Source organism: Populus nigra, chromosome 1 (genome assembly GCF_951802175.1).
Source record: "Populus nigra chromosome 1, ddPopNigr1.1, whole genome shotgun sequence".
Lineage (NCBI taxonomy): Eukaryota > Viridiplantae > Streptophyta > Magnoliopsida > Malpighiales > Salicaceae > Populus > Populus nigra.
Genome location: NC_084852.1, coordinates 3,968,069 through 3,979,681, shown reverse-complemented (window position 1 = coordinate 3,979,681; position 11,613 = coordinate 3,968,069). Strand labels below are relative to the sequence as shown.

General features: G+C 32.0%; 1 long non-coding RNA gene across 1 annotated transcript; it reads left to right on the top strand.

Moving 5' to 3' along the window:
* Window positions 1-3,706: 3,706 nt before the first annotated feature.
* On the top strand, window positions 3,707-5,647 carry LOC133681162 (uncharacterized). Its single transcript, XR_009836428.1, has 3 exons — window positions 3,707-3,974; window positions 4,063-4,144; window positions 4,672-5,647. It is a non-coding gene; the product is annotated as an uncharacterized LOC133681162 (long non-coding RNA).
* The last annotated feature ends 5,966 nt before the right edge of the window (window positions 5,648-11,613 follow it).

Sequence of the window (11,613 nt, the reverse complement as noted above, 5' to 3'; positions counted from 1 at the left end):
TATGTGCTAAAATAAAACTAAAAAGACCTTAAAATGAAAGAGACAATTAAAACATTGACAATAACATGATAAAAAGCAATGTCAAATCATAGATTTTGTTAGAAAGAGAAAAAGCCACCTATAGAAAGTTAGAGACTTCTTCCTAAAGATGTGATGGGTAAGAGAGGTAGCATGAGAAATATATCCTAACTCCAGCATACAATTTCAAACACATGAACAAGCTCACACCAAGAAAGGGAGTTTATAGGAAATCGAAGATAGAATGTGACTTTTGTTTCTAAACCAGATAAGAATGCATGTATTCAACCCCAAACAATGCACAAGTTTTTATTTTATAGAAAAATTCTTGAAACCAAACTCATACGAGTCAAAAGATTGATAAAGAAAGAGTCTTTGGGAGAGCTCTGGTTAAAAGATACTGCCAGATGGGGTCTTAGATTAACCAAGCCGAAGACAAAGATTTTAGTTTTGGTTAAAGGGAATCATCAGATTGGGATTTTAGATTGACCGAGGTACAAACAAAAATTTTGGTTCTAGTTAAAAGGGATCGCCAGATGGGGTCTTAGATTGATTGAGCTAAAGAAAAAAAATTTAGTTCTAGTTAAAAGGAATCACCATATTGGACTTTCAGGTTGACCGAGTTACAAATATAAATTTTAGTTTTCGTAAAGGGGATCGCCAGATGGGGTCTTAGATTGACCAAGCTGAAGATAAAGATTTTAGTTTTAGTTAAAGGGAATCTTCAGATTAGGAATTCAGGTTGGCCGAGCTACTAACAATAATTTTAGTTCTAGTTAAAGGGAATCGTCAGATTGAGATTTTAGGTTAGCCGAGTCATTGTTCAATATTTTGATTTTGGTTAAAGGAGATCGTTTGATTGGGATGTCAGGTTAGCCAAACTATTTTTTAGATTTTGATTCTAGTTAAAAGGAATCGTCATTTTGGGATTTCAGGTTAGCTGAGTCGTTGTTCATTTTTTTATTCTGGTTAAAGGGGGTCGCTGGATTGAGATCTCAGGTTAGCCGAATTGTTTTTTAAATTGGGATCTCATGATAACCAACTATACATAGTTTTGTTCGTAGTTCTAGTTGAAAAGGACTACTGCAAAGATAGAGTTTCAAGTCAACCAAACTATGCAAAACAATTTGTTTATCTTTACAAAACTTACTATGCAAAGCACTTAACCAGTCTTTACTTCATAAGTATTGTAAAGAGGGGACACCTGTTGTTACCTGTTTTTTTGGTGTCCCTACACAAAATGAGAAAGGGGGGAGAAAATACAAAAAACAATCAAAAAATTGTTGGAAGAAAAAAAAATATATAAGTGAGAAGCGGATACCGTAACTCCTAGAAAATAGCCAAAGATTGGTTGATGAAGATCAAATATACAAAGATTGAAATTTAACACTATATTTTTTACTGATGAAAGCCCTATTAGCAAAGAAAATTTAAATTGAGGAAGAGAAATTCAAAATTGGATATTTAAGGACTTAGTTAGATTTTTTTGAAGGTTTAATTTAATTTATAAAGGGCTTAATTTCCAAAAAAAATGATTTTTAAGTCAATTTAGTCTTTAATTGAAAGAAATTAAAGTTTCGGGATCGAAATGCAATTTTTAAGAGTTAATTTGGTCAAATTAGAGGCTTAATTGCATAAACATTGAAGTTTGATGGGTAATTAGGAACTTGAGTGAAGAAATCCAAAACCAAGAATCAAATTGGAAAAGACGCTTAAATATAGGGCTTTAAATTGATCGAATCAGGAGCCAAATTGAAGAAATGTTGTTTGTTAAGGACCAAAATGAAAAAGATGGCAAAATTTAAGGCTAACATTTGAGCTTGACAATGATAAAATTGAATTGATTCTTAAAATCAAAATCTCAATCAAGGACCTGATTGATAAAATAAAAATTTGACTAATTTAGAGATCGGATTTCTGAAGGCTATTTTGTTCTTCAAGTGCCAAAATGACACCATTTTAGTAAAATAAAACGACACATTTTGTTTGAAAGAACGAAACGATGTTGTTTTGATGGTACTGTGTAACATATTTTTCCCTTGGACTGGTTATATAGGCAGGGAAGGAGGGTTATTTCCCCCCCTTTGCAGTGTGCTTTAGCTCCCTCTCTCTCCTCTATGTCCCCCATACCACGACAATCCACATCCCTTTTATGGCTTGCCATTATGCCCGAGGTGAGTAGAGAAAACAGGTCTTGTGGCCAGCCCTAGAGCAGCTGCAAAGTGGTCACTTCGCCACCCTACCCTTCAGCATGTTATGGACAACAATAGGGTGGTGTAAGCTCCTTCTTGCCCCTATAAATAGCCCCTCACTAGGAGAAAAAAAACAAATGAAAAAAGAAAAGATAGAAAATAAAAAGAAAAGAAGAAATCAGAGAGAAAAAAAAAGAAAAAGAAAAAGGTGGCCTTGAATTGGACTTTCAACCCAGCCTATACAGCGGGGCTGGGTCTAGCCCTCTTTTAAAAAAAAGATAAAGATTTTGTTGGGCTTTCAGTAGACCCAACCAGCTAGGCTGAATTTGGGTTTTAGGCCCAACAAGCCTGCACAACTATATTTGAGTTTGTGTTGTTTCATTTGATTTTGTATGTGATTTGGACGAAGTTCATGATTAATAAGATTCGTGTAGGTTTTTGGTGTTGCTCGGTTTTCAGTTAACATCATGGTTAAAATTGCTTGATTAAAATGTTTTTTTTTTCGCGTTTTGCCAAACATAGTCTTAATTAATCTAAGTTAAATAAATTTTCAAAATTTTGAAAGATCATCTTACAATTAATTTTGAGTTCCCTACATCTTTTTATCCCCTTATATTTAATATTTGGAATTGTGAATTACATGTGAAATGTTTTTTTAGTATTAAATAAATTAGCTTACTTCCATAAAAGCAACAAAAATCTTTTTTTTTTTTAAATCAACTTTATTTTAAATTGTCTATCACCAAAAATCCTAAAAAAATATTGGAACATTAAGTCTTTTTTTTTAACCAAATTTCTTTTCTTTTCAACAATAAATTATTATTCACTCTGTTTTGTAGTGACAACTCTATTTTGAAACGCCGACAGTACATATTATAATGTATAGAACACCACTGAGCACATATATAAATATAGAATTACATTTCAGAAATGAAATATTTGTCTTGCCTGTACAAATTAAATTTAAACTCTAATTTTATTTACTTGTTTTTTAAATTAAACGGGATAAGATAAAGAAAATATCCAAAACATTTAGATAAGATAAGAAAATTTTAAAATAACTGGATTTAATTAAACCTAATCCTATTCAATTGGACAAAGCTATAATAACAAAAAAAATAGATAAGAAATTTCAAAACAAACTTTGATGGTGGGATAGGATTAAACCTTTCCATATTCGTACTTGTAAATGAGCCCTTAAGTTATTAGTAATATTATTTATCATATTGATTTTGGATTTAGCTATAACTTTTTTTAAAATTGGTAATTATTTTCTTATAGAAAAAAATCAAATGATTAATTTCAAAATAGATTATATTGCTGTATTATGACAAGAATGGAGTCAAACCATCAATTTAAAAATAATAGTTGGATTGGATTTAACCTAACCCTAACCCTGTCCACATAAGTTTCCATTGGAGTCATTACTCTTATGCTTATCCAACGCTAGCAATCGCGTGGTACAAGGAAACTACAAAAGAGTACGCAAATTTCGATAATTCTTAAGTTGGCAGTCCCACGTATACTTAGAAAAGAGAGAAAGCATGTGAACCCGTGTATCAAGGAAAACCCTAATGAGAGGATGAATCAGGCCTATATAATCTCTCATATACATTAAAAAAAATCCCAACTCTAATTAGAAGCGTTGTTTTTAACAAAAAAATGGAGATAGTTAGAAAAGAAGAAGATGGAGATGATGAGGAAGAAGAGCTTAAAACAATTCTCTTTTATCAATTTGAGTATATACCAAATCAAACTCCAAAGGTTTGTGCTTGTTTCTTTTGTTCTCTTTATTTCTTTTTTGTTCTGGTCAATAAAGATTTAAAAAGGAATAATACTTTATTTTCTTCAGGTTTTGGAGCTAAAGACAATGGAGAGCAAATGGACATCCATCATTTTGCACCGCGCTTCAGGTTGACTTGGATCAAGCGTAGGTATTGCATCTGGCTTTGTATTGGTTAATTTCTTTTCTTCTTTTTTTGTTTTTGTTTTTGTTAATTATTTGTAATTAACTACAGAGTTTAAAAACTAGCTTATCTAATTTTGAATTCTTCAAAATTTGCACTTTTGAAAATTGATTTTTCCATAAATTTAAAATAAAATTACAAGAACTAAGAGTTTTGTTAGAGTACTGTTGTTAAATTGAGAATTAATCTTTTATTTTCATGTCTAATTGGAACATGTGTGAATGATACTTTTGTATGATGAATGACTTAATGCCTTGTAGATCCTAACAAAAGGGGCTTTTATGAGTCCAATCTTGCAATTTTATCCCTTAGCATATATAAATTTCTAATATATAATATTTGTTTCAAAGGTCAATTATGCATAAATTTATTTATTTATGTAAATTCACAATTTAACAAGGGAGTTTAATTTGAGGATATTAATGTAGCAGATATATTTACTGTGTTTGAAATATAGTGAATTTCAGTTAAAGTTAATCAGCTCGCTCTTGCAGTACCAGAATGAGGCTTGGGATGGCAAGGTGGAAGTGGAGTGGCATATTCAATGCGATTGTGCCTCTCAGTAGCGTAATTGATATGATGCCTTCTTCGTAGGTTCTAATGTGGGAGACATTATTTCTTTGCAAGAAATTGACCAGGCATCGATCATTTTCATCTATCCATTCATCCATCTGGTTGGTTTGTTGCCCTTGTTGTTCGAGTAATTTGGTCGGCATTTTCTTGCACATCCTTGAATTGCTCTTCTAGAACCCCAACTTCTAGTTCATCAGAAGTGGAAATCTCTCATTGTTCTCCTTGTTCACTGAGCATCCTCTGAAACCTTGGCGAGCTGGCAAGCTTAACATATTCAATCCCCATTTCAAGGAAGAATTCGGCAACTTCCTTGGAAACTGTTGCATGTGAGTTTCCAGCACCTCCAGTTACCAGCAAACCTCCTGTTTATGGATTAACTGCAGCTGCAGTTTTCATTACTAGCAACTCGCTCAGGATGTCTAGTTCTTGAGCAAGACTGTTGCCTTCGGCTTCAACAATTTGCTTCCTGAATAGTTTCCCTTACATTAAGTGGAGCTCCATTAAAAGAAGATGCATCCAAAGTCACTACTTACTAGTCACCTTGTTGCAATATATATATATGCTTTACACTTCCGGTTTCGGTAATCCAAAGCCACGTCATAATCATGGATAATCATAGAGATCATGCCACTGCTAGATGCTGCCAGTTTCATTTACAGAGATTAAACTTACAAAATAAAGAAGATAAATTAGTAAGTACTATATATTATCTATCAGGATAGAATGAATGATAAAATTACTCAGATTATTTTAGATACTTTGTAATAGCTTTATGTAGGTAATGGCAAGGATGCAAGAAAATATGAGTGGTCAATATTAACTTTGTATTGAATTCTTGTAACAATAGAATATACACTTGAATGATTTTCTGACTAATCTATCAGAAATTATCTTGTACTTCTATGTTTTATGTTTCCATATTAATCCAATTTACGAAATGAAAAAACTGAATATAGTAAAATAAGAATATAAAGTTAGCAGCCTTCAAGAAATTATAATAATAAAAATCACATTGATATTTTAGACAATTATAGTGAAAAGCGTGTGTATGTATAACACAAATTCTCTCTCTTTCTTTCTCTTTTCTAAATATTTTTGAAAATAGATCACAACGGTTTTTAGGATAAATTAATATGAGCACATATAAAAATATTAATGATATTATATATGATTTTCGTGTTGATAATATATTAAATTTACCGATAAAGATATTATCAATAAAATAAAGCAGGTAATTTATTTATTTTTACACGATTTATGCTTCTGGAAATTATTCCCTTTTGATTTGGCATTCTCTTCTACAATGACAACACAATTTTCATTGCACTTGTAATCACAAATGCAACGAACCCTATAGATAAGTATCTCTGATAAAATCTCTTTGCTTTCAATTCTCATTATCTGTATTTTTTGTTTAAATTGGCATTACTCTTGCCTTAATTAGTGCCATGGAAATTATTAGCATACCCTATGCGGTATGAAAATCCTATCGAAAAGGAAAATGATGCAAAATAAGGCAAGAAATCCCTAGGGGTTGGTGGTACAAAAAAACCAAACCCTGTAGGAGAAGGAATATGAGTATCCATATGTGTATAATTCAGCAAACATTCGGTCACAAAATGGGTGAAATACGAACTGCTGTCTTCAAGGGCGGAGAGAGGAGGTTTGCAGGGGTCCGGGCCATGCAAAATGAAAAACCATTAATATTATTCTCTCGAAAAAGGAACAATCTTAAAATTAATGTAAATCAGAATGGTATTCTGGATGAAGAGCTTTATAGCTAAGGAATAATTTAATTTCGTGAAATGTAAATCAGATTATATGCGGTTACTGTTAAGTACTTTTTGTAGGAATAGAGCCCATATTCTTTTTAAAACCTCTATATAGATTTAGTGAATGTATCTGCAAGCTGATGAGAGAAAATAAAACGATTTTAAATCTTTTTTTTTTACAATTATATCTCGTACGAAATGATAGTCAACCTCAACATGTTTTATGACAAAAAAGAAGAAGATAATCACCCATAAATTTGCAAACATCAATATTACTTGTCCAATTTGCATCTGTAGAACCATGTAACACAAAAGAAGAGCTATGAGTAATATGTAGGTCATATATTGTCGTACCCTGAAGGTAACACAAAATGTATTTAACGGTATCCCAATAAGAATATGTAGGAGTATACATAAACTAACAGACTCTGTTAACAACAAAGAAAATATTTGATCTTGTAAAGGTGAGATATTGAAGAGCACCCATGATTTGATAAAAACATGTTGGGCCGACATTGGCCCTACACTCTTTTGGGCCAACATTGACCCAACCCCTGTCTTGTGCTGATGTTGGCCCAATTCTTTTGGGCCAACCTTGGCCTAATTTATTCTGGATTGATTTCGGCCCGGCCAAGATGGGCTTAGCCCATATAATTGGGCGAAGCCCATCCCATTATATTATTATAATATAATAATATTATATTATATAATATGATATATTAATTAAAAACAAAAAATTCAAAAAATTTGTGATTTTCTCACAAAGTTTTCTACCTTTTTTGCTTAATAATGGTTTGTATTTTTACACTATAGGATATAAATCCAGTACTAAAATACTTGATTTTCTCTGAAATATTACAAAAAAAATATATAGAAAAACAACAAAAAAAATATATTATTTTCATGCATACAGCTAAGTCTCTCAAAAATATAAAATCATCCATATCATACTTTCATACAAAAAAAAGCTTAAAAAAGGTATATATTAGCATGCATTTTGAGTTTTAATAACCAGTTTATTAAAGTTATGAGAAATAGGCTTGTATTTCAAAAATACCAAAAAACTTAATTTGTTTTCTTTTAGTATTTGGGATTGTGAACTTATACGTAAGATATATTCTCGATATTAAATAAAGATAGTTCTTTTTTATATTCATATTAGAACGGTTAGGTTTTTTACCCGATAAGATAAGGATCTCCTTATCGAGGAGGAATTTTCTTAAACTTTAGACAAACTAACGATTAGAAAAACACAACAATACCTTAGCTTATACCAGCCAATTAAACAATACAACTCACCTTAGGTAAAACGTATTAGGAGTGTTAATATCTTTCTTTTACGCAACCAATCCTCGTACTCAATCTCTGAGACCGGTTAGGATTTCTAGTGCTCAAAATACTAGGTGATGACTCTTATTCTCTTTTTCCACTAATAAAGGATAAGAATTCCTTGTCCAGTCTATTTTCCCATTACAATTGAATATTTTATAAGAATATTCGTTGCGACGCCGCACCTCGTGCAACAATTCTATGTTTGAGATTGAAAAAAGCATCAGAATTAAGATGAGAGGCCACTGTAGCCCATCAACATTGTAGCCTTACTTTTTTTCTTTTTTTTTAATAAAAACACTGTAGTCGTACTAATTTCTGGTTTTCAATTTTTTTCACTGTAAAAACAGGAAAAAAAAACACCTACTAGCATAGTTATTAAACCCGGCCCGGCCCGACGGGTCGACCCGGGACCCAGTCGACATGGTGGCTGGACCGGGTTAGGTTTAATAAAAGACCGGTTGTGGCAACAGCCCGGCCAAACCCGGGCGACCTGGGACCCGGGCAACCCGGCGGGTCGACCCGGGACCCGGGCAACCCGGGCGAACCCGGATGAGACTCGGTTGTTTTTTTTTTTTCAAATGTGGGATTTCAAACCCATTGGTATATATACTCTATGTTCCCAAGAAAAAAGTCATGTTTTTTCAATGTGGGATAAAAAAAAAAATTGGTTTAAATACTTCAACTTAAAAGGATAACATAATATCTTTTCAATGTGGAATTTGAAGCCCTTTCATATATATACTCCATGTTTCCATGAAAAAATTTATATTTTTTCGATGTGGGATTTGAAACCCATTAGTATATATACTCTATGTTCCCAAGAAAAAAATCATGTTTTTTCAATGTGGGATAAAAACCTTTTGGTTTAAATACTTCAACTTAAAAGCATAACATAATATCTTTTCAATGTGGGATTTGAAGCCCTTTCATATATATACTCCATGTTCCCATGAAAAAATTTATGTTTTTTCGATGTGGGATTTGAAACCCATTAGTATATATACTCTATGTTCCCAAGAAAAAAATCATGTTTTTTCAATGTGGGATAAAAACCTTTTGGTTTAAATACTTCAACTTAAAAGCATAACATAATATCTTTTCAATGTGGGATTTGAAGCCCTTTCATATATATACTCCATATTTCCATGAAAAAAGTTATGTTTTTTCGATGTGAGATTTGAAATCCATTAGTATATATACTCTATGTTCCCAAGAAAAAAATCATGTTTTTTCAATGTGGGATTTGAAACCTATTAGTATATATACTCTATATTTCCAAAGAAAAAGTTATGTTTTTTCAATGTGGGATAAAAAACGTTTTTAATTTAAATACTTTAACTTAAAAGCTTAACATAATATCTTTTTAATGTGAAATAAAAAACTTTTTAAAATATTCTTTTAAACTTCATAATATATATAATCTATATTCACATGGATTCTTTCATATGAAATATTAAAATTTTAATTTTTTTTAATTTTCCCGAGTTGACCCATGAAACCCGAGACCCGGCCCCTTGACCGGGTCAATCCCCGGGCCGGATTTAATAACTATGCCTACTAGTTCATGACCCTAAACCCTAATTACAAAGTTTTATCAATGTAAAAAATAAAAAATAAAACTTACTTAGTAATGCATCACAAGAACCGATTGAAATATCTTTCTTTTTTTCTTTTATGACCACGAAACGCTGAGGAGCACAGCAATACAAAGCAACAATATTTATTTTTTTTCCTTTTTTGTATGTACTAAAATTAAAATTTGGAAAGGAAAATTATTTATTGTCAGATAAACATTTACAGGCCACATGATTTGAACCAAATCCATTTCCTTTCAAACCACATTCTTTTCTGGCATCATTATTTTTCTTCTAATAAACCAAACCTAATAACAATGTGGTTTTGAAATTCTGCGTGCCAATGCAAAATAAGGCAATAAATCCAACGACCAGGCGGTATAACGAAACCACTACTGAGTATGGAAAATTTTCGATATTTTTTAGGCTCTGGGCAGTCTATGCCACCGAAGATAAAAAAACCACACCACGCAAAGAAAGGGAGAGGAAGGGCAGATCTTATCATGTAAAGACACGTCCATGCCCTATATAATCCACCATATTCATTCACCAAAATCACAACTCTAATTAGATGTGCCGTCTTTTACAAATAATGGAAAATGTCTGTGAAGAAGAAGATGAAGGTGATAATGAGAATAAGCTGAAAGCGATTCTCTTTTATCAGTTTGAGGATATACCAAAACAAGTTTCCAAGGTTAGTGCTTCTTTCCTATTTCTCTCTCTTTTTTTTCCTTCTTCGCTAGGGTTAGGGTTAACAACGTTTTATGTACTTGGAGTTTGCTAGCTAGGTTAAAAATGAACTAAATTGTGACGAGCAATCTTTAAACTATGCGCCACCTTATTTATAGCAATAGCTGATCCTTGTTTTGTTTTTTGGGCACAGAAAACATTGGTGCTTGGCGATCAAAATGGGGCTCTTGACGATGGAATACCATGCCATGCCCATACTTGTCCATTTTACCAAGGATTGTATGGGGAGTCAGAGGAGGATTCCTTGTATCACTCTCTCAGGTAAGCTCCTGGGAGAGTGATGGGATTATAAGATGTTGAACTCAAATCAGATGATTAGATCTTCAACTCCTACAACGGAAAAAATCTGTAAGTTAAATCAGAAGTACCAGCATGGTAACTTACGGATTCATGATCAGAACATCCAGGTGTGCCTGCATATATTATTCTTGGATGGAGAGAAGTTCTTGGGGCAATTAATTTTGCAAGGGAATGAACAACTTGTAGCTTGTTGCATAACTTTTTTAATTCTGTTAAAAACAAGCAATAATATTTTGATATTTGTAAATCAGCATCTATTCATTTTATAGCAGAATACAATTGAAAAAAAAACTTTTTGCACACAGGTTCAGATTTGTTTAGAGGCCCGGAGAGCCAGGGACGGAGTGAAGAGGAGCAAGCAGGGCCCAGGCCCCTGGAAGACTTTTTTATATATATATAATTAATTATAATGTGCTGTAATAGGCTACAAAGTAATTAAAAAAATTGTCTATATGGAAAGTAATAGGCTACAAGTGCCTAAATGGAAAGAAAAAAACATATAAAGTGATCATTGTATTTTTTTATCTTTTTTCTCTCTATAGGTTACAAAGTACAACCCTAATATAAATGCTTGAAAGTTGCAACGCAGTCGGTCAAAACAAAAATGCAGATCACAAACAGAATTTTTGTGCGGAAAGATTGAAGCAGAGTATTGTTTAATTTATCTTCCAGTAAATAAAACAAGATAATTGGATATCGATAATTTAAATTTAAAATATATTTTTATTTTATTTTGAGATGTTTATTAAGAATTTGATGAGATTTTTTTATAATTTTATAATTTTTCCTTTTATTTTTCAAATTTGCTAGTTCTAACAATTTTTTTTTGAATTCTTGTTATAGTGATTTTTTTTCTAATTAATTAGATATACTTTATTGGTTTGTTTTGATTATGCATGGATTTTTTTTATGTTTTGTTTTTAGCAGAGCCACCAAAATTATCAATTTTTTCTCACAATATATGTTTTGATTTTAGGTTGAACCATGAACAAAATAAGAAGAATTGATTTTTTTTTTGAAAAAAAAAGGAAAAATATTGATAACTCACAGCCTAGTGAACTGTTGCGATGTCGCGGTCACACAAATTAATTACCCTAGCTTCAAACACAACACACAAGATAGTATAGAGCAAGCA